This window comes from Macaca thibetana, chromosome 8, assembly GCF_024542745.1.
Source record: "Macaca thibetana thibetana isolate TM-01 chromosome 8, ASM2454274v1, whole genome shotgun sequence".
Taxonomy (NCBI): domain Eukaryota; kingdom Metazoa; phylum Chordata; class Mammalia; order Primates; family Cercopithecidae; genus Macaca; species Macaca thibetana.
In genome coordinates this window covers 38,389,753-38,412,943 of record NC_065585.1, presented here as the reverse complement: position 1 = coordinate 38,412,943, position 23,191 = coordinate 38,389,753, and the positions used below count along the sequence as shown (strand labels likewise).

The window sequence follows — 23,191 nt, the reverse complement described above, 5'->3', positions numbered from 1 at the left end:
GTGTTCAATGAATGAATAGGTAAGGGGGCGAGAGACTTCACTGCATACTTTTGTATATTTTAATAATAATTTTTTTTGAAAAGTAAATTAAAAGCAAAACCAAAAAGTGAACAGTAGATGTATTCCCACTTTTTTCCCATTTCAGTATCTGTTGAAATCAGTCTCCATTTCAATGTTTATGTTTTGATTAGACAAGGGCCGAAAATGTTTGGTGGCTCTGACCTTCCCGGGGGCAGCTTCACAAGCCCCTAAAGGACGGAGGGCCTCCTGGCCTTCTTCTCAGTTCTGCAGAAGAGCCACATGGATGTTTGTCACCTGATCTGGCCCCTTTACAAAAATTCGACTTGCTTCATTCTTCTCTGTGTGTTCTTAGATGATTGCAGGCCTGCGGTCTCCACAGTCTTCACTCACCAGTGTTCCTGCTGTTTCAAGTCGACAAACATTCATTGAGCTCCATGTCAGTGTCATGAATGTTAGAGGCACAAAGGTGAATGTTATGTCATCTGTGCTCTCTCAGGGCTTGCAATTCAGGAGGACAGGCACAAATAATAATTACAGGGGACTGTTGGAGTTCACCTAAAGATTTTTTTTTCTCAAATCTTTGTACAGTCATGTGTTGCTTAATGACAGGGATATATTTTATGAAATACATCGGTAGTTGATTTTGTCATTGTCCAAACATCATAGACTATGCTTACATAGACCTAGCTGCTATAGCCTACTACACGTCCAGGCTAGACAGTATAGTCTATTGCTCCTAGGCTACAAACCTGTACAGCATGTTACTGCACTGAATACTGTGGCAATTATAACAGAAGGGTAAGTATTTGTGCATCCAAACATATCTAAACATAGAAAAGGTACAGTAAAAATACAGAATAAAAGATTAAAAATGGGTACACTAGAGAAACCACTTACAGTGAATGGAGCTTGCAGGACTATACGTTGCTCTGGGTGAGTTGGTGAGTGAGGGTGAGTGAATGTGAAGGCCTAGGACATTACTGTCCACTCCTGTAGACTTTCTAAAACCTGGACACTTAGGCTACACTAAATGGATTAAATGATAGTTTTCTTCAATAATAAATTAACCTTAGATTACTGTAACTGTTTTACCTCATAAGCCTTTTATATATACATTTTTTTGAGATGGAGTCTCGCTCTGTCGCCCAGGCTGGAGTGCAGTGGCATGATCTCAGCTCACTGCAAGCTCCACCTCCCAGGTTCATGCCTGCCTCAGCCTCCTGAGTAGCTGGGACTACAGGCGCCCACCACCACGCCTGGCTAATTTCTTTTTGTATTTTCAGTAGAGACAGGGTTTCATCGTGTTAGCCAGGATGGTCTAGATCTCCTGACCTCGTTATCCGCCTGCCTTGGCCTCCCAAAGTGCTGGGATTACAGGCATGAGCCACTGCGCCCCGGCTAAACCTTTTATTTTTTTAACCCTTTGGATTGTTTTGTAATAATGCTTAGTTTAAATCACAAGCATATTGTACAGCTGTACAAAAATACTTTTTCTTTATGTCCTTATTCTATAGGCTTTTCTATTTTGAATTTTTTTTAATTTTTTGAACTTTTTTGCTAAAATGAGAACACAGACATCCACATTAGCCTAGGCCTACACAGGGTCAATATCATCAATATCACTGCCTTTCACCTCTGCATCTTGTCCTGTTGCAAGGTCTTCAGGGTGAATAACACACACGGAGCTGTCATCTCCTATAATAATGCCTTCTTTTGGAATACCTTCTGAAGACCTGCCTAAGTCTGTTTTACAGTTAACTGTTTAAAAAATAAGTAGAAGGAGCACATTCTAGAATATTATGTTGATGCGAAAGTAATTGCTGTTTTTACCCTTAGTGGCAAAAAATGCAATTACTTTTGCACCAATCTAATAGCAATAAAAAGTGTATTACAGTAAATACTTAAACAAGTAACATAGTCGTTTATTATCATTATCAAGTATTATTTACCCTAGAGAATTGTGTGTGCTAGACTTTTATAGGGCTGGCAGCTCAGTAGGTTTCTTCACACCAGCACCATCTCAAACACATGAGTACCATGTTGTCCTGTGATGTTGCTGACAGGTGAAGCCAACTGGACTTCCTGGGTCAAGTGGGGACTTGGAGAACTTTTCTGTCTAGCTAGAGGATTGTAAACATATCAATCAGCACTCTGTAAAAACACACCAATCAGCACTCTGTGTCTAGCTGAAGGATTGTAAATGCACTAATCAGCACTCTATAAAAACGCACCAATCAGTGCTCTGTGTCTAGCTAAAGGACTGTAAATGCACCAGTCAGCACTCTGTAAAATGGACCAATCAGCACTCTGTAAAATGGACCAATCAGCAGGACGTGGGTGGGGATAAATAAGGGACTGAAAGCTGGCCACCCCAGCCAGCAGCCGCAACCCGCTCGTGTCCCCTTCCATGCTGTGGAAGCTTTGTTCTTTCGCTCTTCACAATAAATCTTGCTGTTACTCACTCTTTGGGTCCATGCCACCTTTAAGAGCTGTAACACTCACCATGAAGGTCCGCGGCTTCATTCTTGAAGTCAGTGAGACCAAGAACCCACTGGACGGAACCAACTCCAGACATATCTTGGTGACCCAAATGGGACTATCGCCAAGCAGTGAGTATCATCGGACCCCTTTCACTTGATATTCTGTTTTATTTTTCCTTAGAATTCAGGGGCTAAATACTGGGCACCTGTTGGCCAGTTAAAAGTGACCAGTGTGGCTGCCGGACTAAAGACATGGGTGTCAGGCTTTTTGGGAAAGGACTCTCTAATAACCTCTGACTCTTCGGAGTTGGGAGCGTTGGTTTGCCTGGAATCAGCTTCCACTTTTCCTGTACTTCTGGGCTGAGCTGAGGGTTGACAGAGAGGAATGCCATTCAGCTCTAGGGTCCCCACAAAAAGTTGGTTGACCTGTAGCCATGGGTGGAACTCTCAAAGTCTTGTCACCCAAGTGAGACTCTTCCATCTATCCTATCTATCCTGACCCTTGCCTCCTGGGTCCTAACACCTGTCAGACAACTTCCTCCTGCCTCTCTTCTCTGAGGCTAGTTCCACTTCTAAAAACCACACCCTGTCTATGGTGTTCTCTAGTTTATCCTATAAGAATGATTTCTAGTATAAACTTCAGGACTGTGTTTCCTTCTTTAGGCACCCAGGCTCACCAGCCAGAAAGACATAATTTTTGCCCAAAGCCCTGGTGGCCGGAGTGCGGGGGGGGGGTGGGCGGGGACTATCTGGAATTTTAGGATCCCTCGTCAGACTAACAGGCCTAACAAAAGCTATTCCTGAAGCTAAGATATGGGGAGCCTCAGAAATGATATCCTTCCTATTCATGTGATGAGAAGTGAGGACAAAAGGCACCACTCTTCCAACCCTGGAGATCCCTTTGCTCCCTCAGGGTGTGGCCCTCCACTTCATTTTTGGGAAATAACATCTTTATAGGATAGGGGTAATGTCCCAATACTAACAGGACTCTGGCAGGTTTTCGAGAATGTGTCAGTAAAGGCCAATAAATCCGACCTTCCTCCATCCTCTTTGTGGTCTAAGAGGAAAATTATGGTTTCTGGTGCTGCATCGGTGAACACAACTATTCTAATCAGCAGGGTCCAGGGACCATTGCAGGTTCTTGGACAAAAGGGGTTTCTGCTGCTGCGTCAGTGAGCACAACTATTCTGATCAACACGGTCAAGGGACCATTGTGGGTTCCCTTGAAATGCATCCTAAGCCATTGGGACCAATTTGACCCACAAACCCTGAAAAAGAAGTGGCTCATTTTTTTTTTCCACACTATGGCCTGGCCCCAATATTCTCTCTATGATGGGGAAAAATGGCCACCTGAGGAAAGTATAAATTACAATGCTATCCTGCAGCTTGACCTTTTATGTAAGAAGGAAGGCAAATGCAATGAAATACCTTATGTCCGAGCTTTCTTTTCATTGAAAGAGAATCCACAACTATGCAAAGCTTGCAATTTACATTCCACAGGAGGACCACTCAGCTTACCCCCATATCCTAGCATACTCCCATATCCTAGCCTACCCCCATATCCTAGCATCCTAGCAAGGGGAGATATACCTCCCCTTTTTATTAATGATAAGCCTCGTCTAATCTCCCCTGCCCAGAAGGAAACATGCAAAGAAATCTCCAAGGGACTACAAAAACCCCTGGGCTATCAGTTATGTCTCCTTCAAGCTGTAGGGGAAGGGAAATTTGGCCCAACCTGGGTATATGTCCCCTTCTCCCTCTCTGATTTAAAGCAGATCAAGGCAGACCTGGGGAAGTTTTCAGATGATCCTGATAGGTATATAGATGTCCTACAGGGTCTAGGGCAAACCTTTGACCTCACTTGGAGAGATGTCATGCTATTGTTAGATCAAACCCTGGCTTTTAATGAAAAGAATGCAGCTTTAGCTGCAGCCCAAGAGTTTGGAGATACCTGGTATCTTAGCCAAGTAAGCGGCTACAGGAGGCCTTAAGATAATACACTCCCCTGTCACCTGACTCACTTGAGGGTCAATTGATCCTAAAAGATGAGTTTATTACCCAATCAGCTGCAGATATCAGGAGAAAGCTCCAAAAGCAAGCCCTGGGCCCTGAACAGAATCTGGAGGCATTATTAAACCTGGCAACCTCGGTGTCCTATAATAGGGACCAAGAGGAACAGGCCAAAAAGGAAAAGTGAGATCAGAGAAAGACTGCAGCCTTAGTCATGGCCCTCAGACAAACAAACCTTGGTGGTTCAGAGAGGACAGAAAATGGAGCAGGCCAATCACCCAGTAGGGCTTGTTACCAATGTGGTTTGCAAGGACACCTTAAAAAAGATTGACCAGGCCAGGCTCGGTGGCTCACGCCTGTAATCCCAGCACTTTGGGAGGCCAAGGTGGGCGGATCATGAGGTCAGGAGATCAAGACCATCCTGGCTAACATGGTGAAACCCCGTCTCTACTAAAAATACAAAAAATTAGCCAGGTATGGTGGCGGGTGCCTGTAGTCCCAGCTACTCTGGAGGCTGAGGCAGGAGAATGGCATGAACCCAGGAGGCAGAGCTTGTAGTGAGTCGAGATCACACCACTGTACTTCAGCCTGGGCGACAGAGTGAAACTCTGTCTCAAAAAAAAAAAAAAAAAAAAAAAAAAGATTGACCAACAAAAAACAAGCTGCCCCCTTGCCCATGTCCACTATGCTGAGGCAATCACTGGAGGGCGCACTGCCCCAGAGGACAAAGGTTCTCTGGGCCAGGAGCCCCCAACCAGATGATCCAACAACAGGACTGAGGGTGCCCAGAGCAAGTGTCAGCTCATGTCATCACCCTCATTGATTCTTGGGGACGTTTAACCATTGAGGGCCAGGAAGTTGATTTCCTCCTGGACACTGTTGCAACTTTCTCAGTGTTAATCTCTTGTCCTGGACAGCTGTCTTCAAGGTCCGTTACCATCTGAGGAATCGTGGGACAATGTGTAACCAGGTATTTCTCCCGCCTCCTCCATTGTAATTGGGAGACTTTGCTTTTTTCACATGCCTTTCTTGTTATGCCTTAAAGTCCCATACCTTTATATTAGGGAGGGACATATTAGCTAAAGCTGGAGCCATTATCTACATGAATATGGGGAACAAGTTACCCATTTGTAGTCCCCTGCTTGAGGAGGGAATCAACCCTGAAGTCTTGGCTTTGGAAGGACAATTCAGAAGTGCAAAAAATGCCCATCCGGTCCAAATCAGGCTAAAACACCCCACCACTTTTCCTTATCAAAGGCAATATTCCTTAAGGCCTGAAGTTCATAAAGGATTACAGGATATTGTTAGATATTTAAAAGCTCAAGGCTTAGTAAGAAAATGCAGCAGTCCCTGCAACACCCCAATTCAAGGAGTACAAAAACCGAATGGTCAGTGGAGATTACTGTAAGATCTTAGACTCATCACCTCCTCTCTGCTTAACAAACAGTCCAGGTTTGTAATGGCAAACATACTCCCTGCATGACCATTCACCCCTGCACCCCCTGCAACAGCACCCCCACCACTAGTGAATTCCTTCTCATCCCCTCTTCCAATCACTCTCTTGAATGGTTCCTACTAGATACAAAATGGTTTTTACTCCAGTGGGAAAATAAAACACAGGGAGCCACTCAGTTTGCTCCCAACACCTCTTTCCAGCTGCTCACCAGAGCTACCTTGGCAAATACTCTAGGAGTATGGGAAAATTAAAACAACAAACTCACATACCTTTTTAACATACACAACCAGTTCTGTCTACCCAGCCAAGGCATATTTTTCTTATGTGGAACGTCAACCTATATCTGCCTCTCCACTAACTGGACAGGCACCTGCACCTTAGTCTTCCTAAGTCCCAACATTAACGTTGCCCCAGGAAATCAAACCCTATCAGTCCCCCTCAAAGCTCAAGTCCGTCAGCACAGAGCCATACAACTAATACCCTTATTTACAGGGTTAGGAATGGCTACTGCTACAGGAACAGGAATAGCCAGTTTATCTACTTCATTATTCTACTACCACACACCCTCAAAGGATTTCTCAGACAGTTTACAGGAAATAATGAAATCTATCCTTACTCTACAATCCCAAACAGACTCTTTGGCAGCAGTGACTCTCCAAAACCACTGAGGCCTAGACCTCCTCACTGCTGAGAAAGGCAAACTCTGTACCTTCTTAGGGGGAGAGTGTTGTTTTTACACTAACCAGTCAGGGATAGTATGAGATGCCACCTGGCATTTACAGGAAAAGGCTTCAGAAATCAGACAACGCCTTTCAAACTCTTATACCAACCTCTGGAGTTGGGTGACATGGCTTCTCCCCTTTCTAGGTACTGTGACAGCCATCTTGCTATTACTCGCCTTTAGGCCCTGTATTCAGGCCCTCCTTGTCAAATTTGTTTCCTCTAGGATTGAGGCCATCAAGCTACAGATGGTCTTACAAATGGAACCCCAAATGAGCACAACTAACAACTTCTACCAAGGACCCCTGGATCAACCCACTGGTCCTTTGGCCTAAAGAGTTCCCCTCTGGAGGACACTACAACTGCAGGGCCCCTTCTTCGCTCCCATCCAGCAGAAAGTAGCTAAAGCGGTCATCGCCCAATTCCCAACAGCAGTTGGGGTGTCCTGTTTAAAGGGGGGATTGAGAGGTGAAGCCAACTGGACTTCCTGGGTCGAGTGGGGACTTGGAGAACTTTTCTTTTTAGTGCTCTGTGTCTAGCTAAAGGATTGTAAATGCACCAATCAGCACTCTGTAAAAATGCACCAATCAGTGCTCTGTGTCTAGCTAAAGGATTGTAAATGCACCAATCAGCACTCTGTAAAATGGACCAATCAGCACTCTGTAAAATGGATCAATTAGCAGGACATGGGCAGGAACAAATAAGGGACTAAAAGCTGGCCACTCCAGCCAGCAGTGGCAACCCACTTGTGTCCCCTTCCATGCTGTGGAAGCTTTGTTCTTTCGCTCTTCACAATAAATCTTGCTGTTGCTCACTCTTTGGTTCTGTCCCACCTTTAAGAGCTGTAACACTTATCATGAAGGTCCGTGGTTTCATTCTTGAAGTCAGTGAGACTGAGAACCCACTGGAAGGAACCAACTCCAGACACATTGCAATGGTTAGAATATCACTAGGTGACAGGAAATGTTCAGATGTGTTCTAATCTCATGGGACCATGGTCTTATATGTGGTTAGTCAGTGATGGAAACAAGAGGTGCATGAGTATATTAGTTTGCTAAGGCTGCATATAACAAATTACCAAATATTTAGTGGCTGAAAATAGAAATTTATTGTTGTATAGTTCTGGAAACCAGAAGCTCAAGGTGTCAGCCCAGCCATGCTCCCTCTGATGGCTCTAGGGGAGAAGGCTTTCTGGTTCTTTTCCACCTCCTGGTGGCTCCAGGCCTGTTTGGCTTGTATCAGCATCACTCCAATCCCTGCCTCTGTCTTTACATGGTCATCTCCTCTGTGTCTGTGTCTTCTTTTCTGTCAAAGTCAGATCTTTTTCTGCCTTTATCTTACAGACACACGTGTCATCGAATTTAGGGCCAAGCCAGATAGTCCAGGATATTCTCATCCTGAGATTCTTCAATTAATTATATCCAAAATGACCCTTTTTCTGAATGAAGTCACATTCATTGAATCCAGGAGTTAGAACATGGACATGTCTTTTAGGGGAACACCATTCAGCCACTTCAGAAGAAAGCAAGTGTCCTCTTTCTTTTAGCATCTTATTGTGTGTTTAGTCTTCTTTAAAAGCACTATAGGTTGACTTTGGATCGAATTCTGCCTAGCTGCTAGCTGTGTGACCTTGGGCATGTTACTTAACTTCTCTCTGCTTGAGTTGTCCATCAAAATGGGAGCTGTAAATAAACATTTGACAGGATTGTTGTAAAGATTAAATGAGGCATGGAACGTAAAGTTCCTAGGGCAGCTCAATAAATATGTGATATTATTTCATTGTGGTTAGCAATCTCTAACAGTAGAGACCAGGAGGACTCCAGCTTTTCAATGTGTAGTTATACAAGTTATACAAGGAGGCATTTATCTTGGTTCCTCTGCCTTCAAGTTCCCAATGCTCAGGTTAGTGTTGGGGGTTTACTCCAATCTGGGAATGCTGCTTTGCTTTGAAAGCCTTGCAGCTTGCTAGCAGACAATTGGAAATTCACTATTTTAGGATTTAGGACACTGGCAGGAGGTCTGAATTATGTTTTTTTTTTTTTTTTTCTTTTTTTTTGAGACGGAGTCTCGCTTTGTCGCCCAGGCTGGAGTGCAGTGGCCGGGTCTCAGCTCACTGCAAGCTCCGCCTCCCAGGTTTACGCCATTCTCCTGCCTCAGCCTCCCGAGTAGCTGGGACTACAGACGCCCGCCACCGCGCCCGGCTAGTTTTTTGTATTTTAGTAGACACGGGGTTTCACCGTGTTAGCCAGGATGGTCTCGATCTCCTGACCTCGTGATCCGCCCGTCTCGGCCTCCCAAAGTGCTGGGATTACAGGCTTGAGCCACCGCGCCCGGCCTGAATTATGTTAATTTCAGAGGCCTCTGACAGGCTTATCTTGTAATTTTCTTAAAAAATAGAGATTGGAGTTTCCTTAAAGAGTCAAAGGAAGCTGTGTGGGAAGTTATCTTTGTTAACATCTGTCTGCCATTTAGCACCACTTTTACCCCACAGGGAGAAAGGAGAGGCTGCCTCAGAGCTAAATTTAAGTTGCAAGGGTATAAGCAGCACTTTTCAAAGAAGACAGATAACAGCTCCCTAACTGGGAAAGATTGTTGAAAGGGAAACTTTGATTCAACCTTTCCTTACTCTTTTGGTGAGAATGACTTCTCACCCCTACATAAAGTCCAGGGAGGAGCTATTTGTAGCTAGTTAATGAAGATGTTTTAAGTCCTCATGAGTCTTTTCTTCAAAGTAAATACTTATTCTCTTCAAAAGCCAACTAGTGTTTAAAATCTTCGCTTCTTTTATTTTCTAAAAAAAAAAAAAAAAAAAAAAAGGAAATATTTCTCTGGTAAAAACACTTAGGTCGAATGAAAAGTCCCTAGGAGACCCAATTTATAAAACAAGAAGAAACTTCTTTTGATGAATATGTAAATTTGTTTGACTGTAGTAATCATTTTTCTATTTATATGTATGTCAAAACATCATGTTGTACATACATCTCAAATATATACAATGAAAAATAAATTTGAAAAGAAGAAGAAACTTCTTCCATCTAGCGAAAGGAGATGACAGCCTAGACACTTGTCCAATACTCCTCAGCAGGTAAAACGTGGGGCCTCTAGAACAGGCAAATCTTCCCCCTAGGGAGTGTTACCTAGCCCAGGGCAGATGGTCACTTGCCTGAGGAAAGAGCTAGAGGACATCTGGTCCAGCTGGAGAATGCCTGAGCTTTGATTCAAAGGCCAAATTGCCTGTGGCAAAGCTTGTTCTGTAAAACCCCATAGGCTGGGTGTGGTGGCTCACACCTGTAATCCCAGCACTTTGGGAGGGGGAGGCAGGTGGATCACAAGGTCGGGAGATCAAGACCACCCTGGCTAACACAATGAAACCCCGTCTCTACTAAAAATACAAAAACTTAGCTGGGCATGGTGGTGGGCGCCTGTACTCCCAGCTACTTGGGAGGCTGAGGCAGGAGAATGATGTGAAACCGGGAGGCGGAGCTTGCAGTGAGCTGAGATGGCGCCACTGCACTCCAGCCTGGGTGACAGAGCTAGACTCTATCTCAAACAAAACAAAACAAAACAACACAACAAAAACACCCCATAAATGTGAAAAGAAACAATCAATCAGTTGTTGACTACATTAACTACCTTAGGATAAATGCAGAACAAAAAAAGACTATATCCCTTACTGATAAAAACCTTAGATAAAGTCCAGGGAGATTTGACAAGTATAGGGGAAGTGGTTAAGAGTATCTGGCCTGGAGCCGAAACTACTGGTTCCAGTCCCAACTTTATGGAGTTTTGGTGGTTCCCAGATGAGCCAGTAGCATTAGCATCATGTAGGAGCTTATTGGAAACGTAGATTCTCGGACCACATCCCTGACCTACTGTATCAGAATCTGCATTTAACACAATCTTTGGATAATTTGTAGGTACATTAAAGTTTGAGGAGCACTAACCTAGTATCACAGAAACACCCTGGGTGACCTCCAGTAATTCCCACCTCATATTGTTCATGCCTCTGTGTACCCTATCCCCTTGGGTATGGATGGGGCTTGTGACTTGCTTCTACCCAATGGAAGAGGGCAAAGGGGAAAAGGTTTTGCAGATATAATTAACCTCCAAAATTAATTGGTTATGAGTTAAAGGGAGAGTGCTCTGTGCAGGCCTGACTTTATCAGGTGAACAGCCTTTAAAAGAGGGAGTGGACCTTCCTTGAGGTGAGACACTCTCCTTTCAGGCTTGATGAAATAAATGAAATAAATGGCTTTGTGTTGGAGAAGCCCACATGGAACTGCTGGCAGCCTATAGGACCCTAGGGTGACCTCCAGCCAATAGCCAGCAAAAAGCAGGGTCCTTCACCATATAACTGCAAAGATACGATTTCTGCCAGCAACCTAAAGGAGCATAGAAACAGATTCTTCCCCAGTTGAGCCTACAGATGAGAATGCAGCTCAACTAACAACTTGATTATAGTCTTGTAAGACACCGAGCAAAGGGCCGGTTGAGATATGCCTGGACTTCTGACCCACAGAAACTATAAGTTAATAAATAAATACCATGTTATGCTGTTAAACTTATGCTAATTTGTTCCATGGCAATAGAAAACGAATACTTCTAGGGCAATTTGTTTATCTGCTTTTGACAAGTTTGTCTAAATATAAAAAGGGGATAAAATTAGCCATAGGGTTATTTTGTAGATTAATAAGTAACAGGTGTAAAATGCCTAAAACTGTGCTTAGCACGTGATAAGTACTCAGTAAATTGTATTATTATAGCATTTATCTGATACAAACACTTACATGATGTAATTATTTTGAAAACTGCTTTTTTTTTTTTTTTTTTTTTCTCTCTCTGTTGCCAGGCTACAGTGCAGTGGCACAATCTCAGCTCTCTGCAACCTCCACCTCCTGAGTTTAAGCAATTCTCTTGCCTCAGCCTCCCAAGTAGCTGAGACTACAGGCACACACCACCACACCCAGCTAATCTTTGTATTTTCAGTAGAGACCAGGTTTTACCACATTGACCAGAATGGTCTCAATCTCTTGATCTTGTGATCCGCCTGCCTCAGCCTCCCAAAGTGCTGGGGTTACAGGCATGAGCCACTGCACCTGGCCAAAAACTGCTTTTTAAGGGAGCTGAAGCAGTGTGGGAAAAATGAATGGAGGTCAAAAAATTATGTTGCATTTTATGCATATGAGCTTCTAGGATATAAATGCAAATGTGTCTATTGAATTAGCTTCACTAAAATTATAGTTAAACACTGCTAAAGTCTATGTCACTGTTTGTATCAGGCTTGTTCACCTAAAAGAATCTGTTAAGCATCTGTTGGTTACAATCCAAAGTGTGAAAATATGCACCATTATCTTCATTTTATAGACAGTTAGGTGGAGCTGCAGAGGAAATGATTTGTGCATGTCATGGAGGAAATTGACTGCATAAATGGAATTGGAATTGAAGTCCTGCATCTCTCTCTTTTTTTTTTTTTTTTCCTTGAGACACAGTCTCGCTCTGTTGCCCAGGCTTGAGTGCAGTGGCGCGATCTCAGCAAACTTCAAGCTCTGCCTCCCAGGTTCATGCCATTCTCCTGCCTCAGCCTCCCGAGTAGCTGGGACTACAGGCGTCCACCATCACGCCTGGCTAATTTTTTCTATTTTTAGTAGAGACGGGGTTTCACTGTGTTAGCCAGGATGGTCTCGATCTCCTGACCTTGTGATCTGCCTACCTTGGCCTCCCAAAGTGTTGGGATTACAGGCATGAGCCACTGTGCCCAGCTGAAGTCCTGCATCTTGATTCATGCCTGGATTCTCACAACATCATGAGCTATTTGCTATGTGGCAAGGGACAAACTAAGGTGGAGGATAGACATTTCTCAGGGCAAATTTCAGCTCTTGTGTCTTTTTTCTGGGTCTACCCCTCCTAACCTGCCAATCAATAAACCATCCATTGTTTCTCTTTGACAGAAACTTTGGAGACTTGTAAAATGTTAGTTCTGATTATACACCATTGCTTGCAGGTATCAACAATGCAGAAGTGAGGGCAGATCTCTGAGCCTTTGAGTGGCAGCACAACTGCTGTCGTGACAATAAAATTAGAATGGGAGATGAATTCCATCTTTTCTTCTGACACTTACTTTTTTAGCCTTTACATAAACCTTCATATGCAATGCAATTCCAGACACCTACATTCTTAGTATCTTTGTCATTCTTTGTGAATGCCTGGGTTACCTTCTCATTAGAATGACCTTGTATGTTGTATTTAGAATTCTGTTTAGATATATTTAATTATAATGCCCTTTCAGGACACTTGTATTTGGCAGCCTCTTGTGATATTGCTCTTTGTTTTGAAGCTCAATGTTCATTTAGAAATGCTTTTTGTTCTACTCTACCAAAGACACTCACATTTGGTTCTTGGCAGACACCACAGATGGGGTCACTCTGTAATCGAACTTTCATAAATCATCCTTTGCAATGTGCAACCAAATTCTCACAACCTTTTCTTCCCACAGAAACCTTTCCTAAGCCACTAAAGGATATGATAGAGAAGCAGGTTTATCTCTCTCACTACATGTTTTACTTTTCATTCTTTTATCAACCAAAGCTTTAAGTTTTGTTGCTAATGCAAATGTGTTTTTCTTACATTTCCCTGCTGAAGAAGTGGCTGAATTGTGAAATTATATGTTGTCCTCAGATGTGCATGATAATAGAATGTATTCATATGTACATATGTACATTTTATATTCACTAATTAATTTAATGTACAGTGTTGATGATTACAAGTTATGTCTCAATTAATATACAGGTTACAGGTGTCTGCATATACGTAGTATTTATTCATTAGGTTGTTGCAAAAGGAATTGTGGTTTATGCCATTAAAAGTAATGGCAAAAAACACAATTATTTTTGCAACAACCTAACACATCCTTGTATTATAAGTTCCTGGATTCCAAACATATTTTAACCCCAAGAGGCCAACATCAGTAACTGTGGGTTTTGTAGTTGTTTTAGTGACAAAAGCCACAGTAGAGTATGTTTTTAACCTACTTAAAAATACTTAATTTGGCCAGGCATGGTGGCTCACGTCAGTAATCCCAGCACTTTGGGAGGCTGAGGTGGGCAGGTCACGAGGTCAAGAGATCGAGACCATCCTGGCCAATGTGGTAAAACCCCGTCTCTACTAAAAAATACAAAAATTAGCTGGGCATGGTGGTGTGCGCCTGTAGTCCCAGCTACTTGGGAGGCTGAGGCAGGAGAATGGCTTGAACCCAGGAGGTGGAGGTTGCAGTGAGCCAAGATCACGCCACTGCACTCCAGCCTGGTGACAGAGTGAGACTCTGTCTCAAAAAGCAAAACAAACAAAACAAACAAACAAAAACAAAACTTGATTTGGTGATAGTGATAAAAGTGAGCATAAACTTTTCTTTATAATATTATTAGAAACTGAAGATATCTAAATATACACAGAATATAATAATGATATTGATGATAACAAGTAGACCTTTTTAAAAAATCTAAATCCAGCTAAATTTGTATGTAGGCATTTTTAATGGACTATGTTAGGAAAGTTACGTGACAAAAATTCCTAAATAACTTTTTAATGACAAACAATTCTAGAGAGTTACAAAAATAATTTTAGATGACAGATTTTCCTTCGGAAAACTTTCACTATCATTGTATTTTCACAATACCTTGACTTAGGGTGGGAAAATATTATCTTATACAAAGGGAACTAAGACACGAAGAGATTAAGTAAATTGTACAATCACATAAGAAAATCACAACAAAGGTACAGAATCTAGATTATACACTCATATTTGTTTCCTGTTGTGTCTGGTAATAAACAATTTGGGGGGCAGCATGGGATAAACAGGAATAATATGAATATGGACTAATATGATTCAGGTAAACACAGTTACAGCCATCAGAGTTGCTTAAATTGTTAAAATATGTACCCAAGTTCAACACCCCACCTGGACACCCTAGATCCAGCATTCAAAGGTCAACACCCAGTGCATAGTGGCACCTTGAAGAGTCAGCTTCAACTCAGTGCTCAGGCAGTCTCAGTGGTTCAGTATTTTGAGTGTCACCCATGGACAATGTTGTTTATAACTAGTTGTGATGCTGGTGAAGTTTCAGTGATTCACCTTTTTAAGACCTAGAGCAGTATTAAAAAGGATTGTGATGTATTTTCTCTTCTTTCTGTTGTAGCGTGCTTCCTTAATTTTTCATCTCAAACTCTAAAAATGTCAGCTAATCTGCCTCTGCTCTGTGAAGTTCCAACCTAGAAAACTTCTTCATGGGGCCTGATGTTTGGAAAAATGAATACCTTAATGAAGCTGCTAAAAAACTCTTGCTGAGACAGGAAAGGGAGATAGAAAAGAAATGGAATCCCTCTGAATGCTTTAAAACAGTAATCTGATGAGAGCAAAAATATTATCAGAACGACTTCTTGGAGAACGCCAGGATTTGGCTGCATAGAAACAAACCTTGCTGGTTATGATAAGCTGGCCTCAAACTCACAGGAATAAAGAAGAGTTTGATCTTCTCTGGGAGATAAACAAAAACAGTCTATGAATTGAGTCAGATAAAGCTCATGAGTTATTTTTCTTTAAGTGAGGGAAGACTGATAACTGAAGTTTCAAATATCTATCAATGAATCACTCCTCTTTCTGCTGCAATAATGTGACAAGGTTAAAGCAACATTTCCTGTAGTAAAGATTCACTTTAGTTTTCCAGCATATCTGAATGGCTCCAGTATCAAGACTAGTTCACAGGGAAGGAGACTGAAGATTAAATATTTAGGCCTTAGTATCCACCTCAATGGTTGTTCAGAAATGCCATCTTAGGACAGATTTATTTTGAACTGTATTCTCTATGGCATCAAACTGATTCTTTGCTCATTATGAGAGTAATTCTTTTGCATCCCTAATTCCCATTTTCCAAGTAAAACTTTCTTTTAGTTGGTAATGGCCAGCCCACATTCACAGATGTATACATTGTTCACTGATGACCAGTTTTAGTTTACTATTTTCCAGGGCCACCTGTATTCTGCTTTAGTGAAATACACACTCTTATTACCTTTCTCTCCCTTGCAAGTGACTTTCCAGGCCCCAATACTGAATGCTATTGGTGAAACTGTCAATTCTGATACAGTGGCAGACCCTAAGAGCACCGCCTGACTTTTCAGTCAGTAGATGGACAATACAATCTCATTTTTCCTTCTTATTACATTTCCCCACTAGACTAAGCTTTGAGAAACAACTCAGTTTCATTTTAACATAAAAATAAAGTTGAGCTACTTGACCTTTCTATTCTTCAAAGTCTCTTAGAGCAAATTGCTATCAGCTACCTCCTTTCACATTTCATAGCAACAGGCACAATATGTTCTTATTCATTGCTTTTCTAGCTACCAACTGCTTTGCTCAGCAGGCAGCTATGTTGTGGTTGGAAAAGGTGCCCTTCTAACAGATCTAATACTTATTTAACTAAAAGTAACCTCTGTGGCTAACCTATAATCATAGTGAGCTTCAATCAAACATTTTCTGTACATACAGTGTGTCTTAAGCATGTCAAGAACTTGTGATTTGAAACCTCAGTAGTGTGGGATTTATACCCACTCAGGCTCCCAAGTGCCTTTGGGACTCTCAGATTACATGTGGGACATCCATGAAATATGGAAAGGAAATAGCAGTGCACCAAATGTTACAATACAATTCAAGATATAAGCCAAGATCTGTGTAAGAGGCAAGCTCCTTTGGTTAATTGCCATTTTTGAATGCATTTAAGTAAAAGTAGCCTTTTTTTTTTTTTTTTAAAGCAAACAGGCATAGACTTAAATGAAAAAAAGTATACATAAAAGCAAATGAGAATTTGTAAAAGGATAAACCATGAACCTCTAATGTTTCAGACCCAATGTTTGGGCAGACTGAGATTTTTAAAAAATATATGCTAGGTTCTTAGTTTTTATTCCCCAGAGGTCAACTTATTTCTTAAACCTGTTCTCTTTATTCTCAGAATTATCCTAGAAAATGCAGGTATCAATCCAATGTAATCCATAACTCTCCCACTTTACCTAATACCCTGATCCAGCAGAGGTGGCTATTTCTCAAACACTACATATCTGCTTTATGAACTTGCTGTCTTATCTGTTCAGGCTGCTAGTAAAAGAATACCATAAACTGGTAACTTATGAACGACATACATTTAATTTCTTACAGTTATGGAGGCTGGGAAGCCCAGGTTCAGGACACCTGCAGATACTGTGTCTGGTGAGGACCTGCTTCATCTTCTCTCCATAACCTCACATGGTAGAAGGGGGCAAGGGCATCTCTGGACTCTTTTAGAAGAGCACCAATCCCATTCATGAGGGCTCCACCTTCGTGACCTGATTACCTCCTCAAATCCCCACCTCCTAGTATCATCACCATGGGGGTTAGGATTTCAACATATGAATTTTAGGGGGACACCTGCTTCCTCAGTCCCTCTGCTACTCCTTGTTCAATCCTCACTTCACATCTTCGGCTTTGATCTCTCCTCTGTGTCTTTCTATTCCTAGTCATTGAAATAAATATTCTCCTAGAGACTAGAAGTTGTTTAACAAGCCACATAACAATATCAATCATCTATAAGAAGCAGGTGCTGGTGGTATCACCAACTCCAGTGAGTTTTTTAGTATGAAGGCAAAAGAAAAGGATTCAGCTCCTGGAACATTCATTCTTAGGATGCTTCCTCTAGGAACACAGCTATTGTGCTGGGAGAAGCCCAAGCTATGGGGATTGGCTATATGCAGGCACTTTGAGTCCATAGCTGCCAGCTGAGGTCCTGGTCACCACCCAGCCCAACAGTCAGCCCTATGAGTGAGCTCTCTTGGATGTCATCCTTAGATGAGCAATCAGAAATTCCCAGCCCCAGTAGTCATGTCATTGCACCACTTGAGAGAGCCCAAAGATAACTTTCCAGATGACCCTAGTCAAAGAACAGACCCCTCTATCCTGTTGGCAAATTTACCCTACATTTTAACAAGGTGAAGATCATCTGAAGGGTGCAGATTTGTTAAGGCTCCTGAAAGACTGAAGGTCATAACTCATAAACCCTTTCAACTAGACAAGAAGCATTCTAAGAATCTTAAAATCACTGTCTCACCTAGTGTTGACACATAAAATACAGCATGCAATATTCAGCAGTATTAACCCTAAAAATGTATTCATTGATTTTTCTGAAATTCAAATTTAACTGCTTTCTGTTTTTATTTGCTTAATTTCGCCACCTAGCAGAGTATCCTGAATCTCTACCCAAGAAAGAATGGGGCTGGTCTCAAAGAAACTACTTATCATCCCCTCCATACTTTATTCCTTGGCTTTTTGTTAATTCAGTACAGAAAGTAGATTCCCTAGATCAATCAAATCTACTTATTAAAATGCTGCAAACCTTTCCCCAAGATCCTCTAAACAAATATTCATTCTTAACATTTCCAAAACTTTCATAAAGTATTTAGCTGAATCTCATAGAACAAATTGAAAGGCAAACTAGAACTTAGACTTTGGGAAAATCAGATCAAATGCAAATAAAGACAAACTTTCAATAAAAGAAAATATTACTGATTTTGATTTTTCTCAGAAGAATACAGTGAAGGGGGGAAACTCATGGATTTAGATGATTTTCAGCAGCAAAAAATACATTAGAGTTCATGGAAAAATAATACCAATAATATTTAATTTTTGAATATTGATTCATAGTTTACATATAATAGATTATTTAATTTGAATTTCACAAGAACCCATGTGAAGTAGAAAAGCATAGATCATTTTTTAATTCTGTACATCTCAACACTGACTAGAGTTCAATACATGTTGTTAGGTTGAATCATTACTTCTGTTTTACACATGAAGAACCTGAGGTTCAAAGAAGTAATGTTGCTTTGGGAGGCTGAGGTGGGTGGATCCCAAGGTCAGGAGATCGAGACCATCCTGGCTAACACAGTGAAATCCTGTCTCTACTAAAAATACAAAAAAATAAATAAATAAAAATTAGCCGGGCGTGGTGGCAGGCGCCTGCAGTCCCAGCTACTCGGGAGGCTGAGGCAGGAGAACGGCATAAACCCAGGAGGCAGAGCTTGCAGTGAGCTGAGATTGCACCACTACACTCCAGCCTGGGCGACAGAGTGAGACTCCGTCTCAAAAAAAAAAAAAAAAAAAAAAAAAGCAAAAAAACAGAAATTATGTTAATAGCCAGATAAACAATATGTGAAAGGGAGGACTTGAACTTGGGATTCTGACACCTGATTAACTGGTTTTCCTGATATATCATGCAAACTCTAAAAATTCTGTGAGCAATGAAGGTCAATTTTAAAAACAAACTAAAGTGTACCCTGGGTGAGGAAGATGCTGATTCAACTATTATAGAGCACCCATTATATTACATGTCCGTCACTAAGCTAGGTGATTTTTATACACATTTTCTCACCTCATATGAACTGTCAGTAATAGTTCCTGCAGAATGCACCTATCTAAATCTTCACTATCTGGAACAAAGCCAAGAATATGCAAGTACATTTATAAGTTTCAGACAGAATAAATGCCAAACTAAAAATTCAGTCATTCCACACATATTTATTGAGTGCTGATTATATATCAGCCACTCTATCAGGCTCTAAGAATGTAGAGTTGGCCTCTGCTCTCTTAGATTTTAGAGTGCGGGGGTTGACGTAACCGCAACCAATGCACTAAAACTGTTATACCTTATTCATTACAGAGCCCATTACATGATCACATGAAATCTAGGTACTCTTATTTTAGAGAAAAGTCTAACAAACTCAATTGTGTATTATCCCTTCTCCAACAAATTGGAAACCTCAAAAAAGAAGATATAACACTAAGAAGCCTCAGCTGACCATCTGGCAATGACAGAGGCCACAGCAGATACAATTCTAGTAACATGTGAGTTTGAAGTCATCTAATCTGTTGGCTAACAATCCTTGCAAACTTGGGTAAGACATAAGCCCTGAGGCTGCCACTGGTTTTGGTCATAGTAATTTAATTCTTTTTTGTCTATGATCCAGATGTGTATGTTGGCCCAGCTACTAAAGAAAATAATGCACTTTAGAAAAATATGTCAAAGAAACACATAATTAAAATAATCAACTGGAAAATTTTCTGATGTTGAATATCTATCTCATTTTATGACAATGTTAAACCAGATAGTATTGTATTAGGACCGTGAAAAGGCAACTACATGTACTACATGTATAAAGCAATGAAATAATTATTTATTTCTACCCTCATTTTAATGCATGAATCTTTTTGGGGGGGGTTTGAAGTCTTATTCTGTCACTCAGGCTGGAGTGTAGTGGCACGATATTGGCTCACTGCAAACTCCACCTCCTGGCGTCAAGCAATTCTCCTGCCTCAGCCTCCCGAGTAGCTGGGATTACAGGTCCCTGCCACCATGCCCAGCTAATTCTTGTATTTTTAGTAGAGATGGGATTTCACCATGTTGTCCAGGCTGGTCTCGAACTCCTGACCTCAGGTGATCCACCCACTTCGGCCTCCCAAAGTGCTGGGATTACAGGCATGAGCCTCTGTGCCCAGCCAATGCATGAATCTTTATGCAAATTATAATCAGTTGATATCCATCACATCTATGGCAATTTCTACATAATGTGCTAGTGTATGTTGAAAATCTAAGAAAAAAATACAGGATACTCCAAAACACCATAAACTAAGAGTCCAGAAAAATCTTTAGTAGGCTGGAGGCTTACCTTATGGCAGAGTAAGGGTACCCTAAGGTTTATTTTCCAGAGGTTTCAAAGCAGCTCTCAAACTTTTATCTGCTTTCACACACATGATAGAGGGCACTTTAAAAAATGTGGATGTAAGTTTAAGCAAAGTTTGCATAAGCGCATCAGAGTCAATGTAGATGCGGGTATAGTACTTACTCTTTCTGCATTTTCCCTTCCTTTCTTCCTCGTTCAAAGCTTATCTATTAATAAAATGAGAAAACAAGTTCAAAGGGATTATGAAATTATAACCCACAAATACCACTATAACTTATAAAGCTGCTGCTATCATGAAAGTTAGGGAAAGAAAAAAAAAAGATAAGCTTGGTTTGTACATGCATTTCACAAATGCTTTTGCTAAAACACCCTACTGTATGGAGTTAACTATTGTTGGTTTTATCTGTTTGTCTCTTATTTTTCTTTTATTCTGGAAATAGAATCTCAATTTTTCTTTGGGAAATCATCTTACTCCTTACTTATGTAGTTGAATGGGACTGAAAACCCTCCACCTACCCAGTTCTTCCCCTCCCGCTGGATTAGGAAATTAGCATCTCTTATCCCCCTTGGAGGCAGGAATGAACATATGAGTGTATCGATACATTGAGACTCAATCCCTGAGTTTTGCTGGAATTACTGGGAAGGAGAGATTTTCTTTCTGTGGGTGTTGCTAAATAATGGGTACTCTGTTTTGCCAGTTCATGGAGAAAGTCTACATACAAATCAAATCAACATAAAGGAAAGCAAAGCCAAAAGATGGAGTCAGATTCCCCATCACATTGGTTTAGCACCTTGACCAAACTGTATCTGATGGGGGTAGTCTCCTGAGACTCTTCAGTTTGTTAGTCAATAAATTCCCTTTTTTGTTTAAGCCATCTTGCAAAAAATTTTGTCATGTAAAATCAAGTAAAATCTGGAATTTAATAAAATACAAGCCAGTGAGAGTGACATTCTAGGAATAACCATGATTCTGCTTTAAGAAAAAAATCATGTAAATGTTTGTTTTCTTAAATGCAATTAGATATTATTTTGTGCCGTTTATCTAATTACTATGGGAGAGCATGAGTCTGGGCAACATTTTAATTAAATAAGGAATTTACCACACCTAAGAATGTCTTACGGTCAAGCATCATAAAAAAAAATTGGTCAATATCATTCACGAAAAATCTCAATACAAAGTACAACAGAATACGAAACCTAATAGGTCTTCCTGAAACACATAATATAATGCCCCCTCCACCCCTAAAAATAGAGTTTATGAATTGAGTATAGTCAACCCAAATGAGTGTCAAAAAAAAAAAAAAAAAAAAAAACTGGAAATAAGATGGAAATAAGATGCCTTATTTATTTTCAAATGCTTCTGGTCTGGTGGCATAAATATTATGTCATGGAGAAGCTGTCATTTAATTAACTATACTGTGCTGCTGGGTACTACGGTAAATCTTTACATAGAGGATATTGCCTGCCACAAGATTGCTGTTCAGGTGGTATTCGGGAGGTAAACATTTACATCACTCAAAAGTGAGGATTGTGTTCAGCCTTTCTGCCAAGTAGCTTGTCCTTTAGGGTTAACAAGGACCTTGTAACTAGATCCACTTAAAATCTACTTGCAGAGAAAAGGTCAGCCTTTCTTCTTAGTCCTGAGAAAGACTCTATTTGAATGAATCACTCCTTTCCTAGTTTCTTCTCAAGTCATGTGTAGCCTTCTTGCCCACATACTTGCAGGCCTAGATTTATTTTCTCCCAGGGTAGGAAATAAACTCTCTGGCAAGTTAAGAAGTCAACTCCGCCTTAGATTGGGCTCTCTTCTGAATTCTAATCAGAAGCTATTTTTGACTCAGCAATCATTTTCAGGGATTCTTTGGTCTTTGTCTCTTTCAAATCAGTGTGGGGTGTGTGTGTGTGTTTGTGTGTGTGTGTGTGTGTTTGTGTGTGTAAAATCAGTGGCTACTTTTGGATGTATGAGTGGTTCTTTCCCATACCCCAGGTTGGAGCTCCGTGAGCTTCTACATGAAAAGGAATTTCACAGCACTAGAGGTTAATTGCAGCAAGGGAGAAAGGACACAGCCCATGACTTGCCTGATGAATCAACAAAAAGATATGTATTAATATTTACTCTGTCAAAGCCAGAGAGAACGTGGTCTTTCATATATTTCGTATATCTCTGTTGTATTTAATCAAATAGGCTTGTGTGCTGGTGAAGAATATATATTCTATAGTTATTCATATCTTTTAAATCCAGGATTCTCCATGATCTCAATTGACCCCATGATTTCAGTTGTATGATCTCAGGTGACTTTCTGAATCTCTCTGTGCCTTAGTTTCCTTATTTGTAAATTGGGAAGACGGTAATAAGGGTGTTGAAAGGTTTTCATGTGATAATGCGGGTGAAGTGCTTAGCACCCAGCAAGTACTCAATATTTCATTGTTAAACTCCGTTCCTACCTGAAAGTGGCCAGGCACTGTTCCAAGTGGTCAATGTCTATCTGTCCCCAGTACAGTTCCTCAGTGACAGTTGAAGTGTGACATGAAAACTTTGCCAGAATTTTTATGAACAGAGCTCTAAGAACTTGGATTGTGACACACACCTAAATTCTAAGTTAGAATGAAATGATCAGCTCACTGGAGTAGTCACTTATCTCTCACAATTGACAGCAAGCCCAATCTATAGGGTTAGGAGTCACTTGAATTTTGCCACATCTCTCTACACCATTGTTTTAAAACTGAGCATCTCCAGTCCCTTGGGCTT

The 23,191-nt window shown here is 41.0% G+C and overlaps 1 long non-coding RNA gene across 1 annotated transcript; it reads right to left on the bottom strand.

Moving 5' to 3' along the window:
- Window positions 1-7,780: 7,780 nt before the first annotated feature.
- Window positions 7,781-22,987, bottom strand: LOC126961651 (uncharacterized). Its single transcript, XR_007728379.1, has 3 exons — window positions 22,888-22,987; window positions 20,605-20,648; window positions 7,781-8,369 (listed from the first exon to the last, which is right to left on the bottom strand). It is a non-coding gene; the product is annotated as an uncharacterized LOC126961651 (long non-coding RNA).
- Window positions 22,988-23,191: the final 204 nt, after the last annotated feature.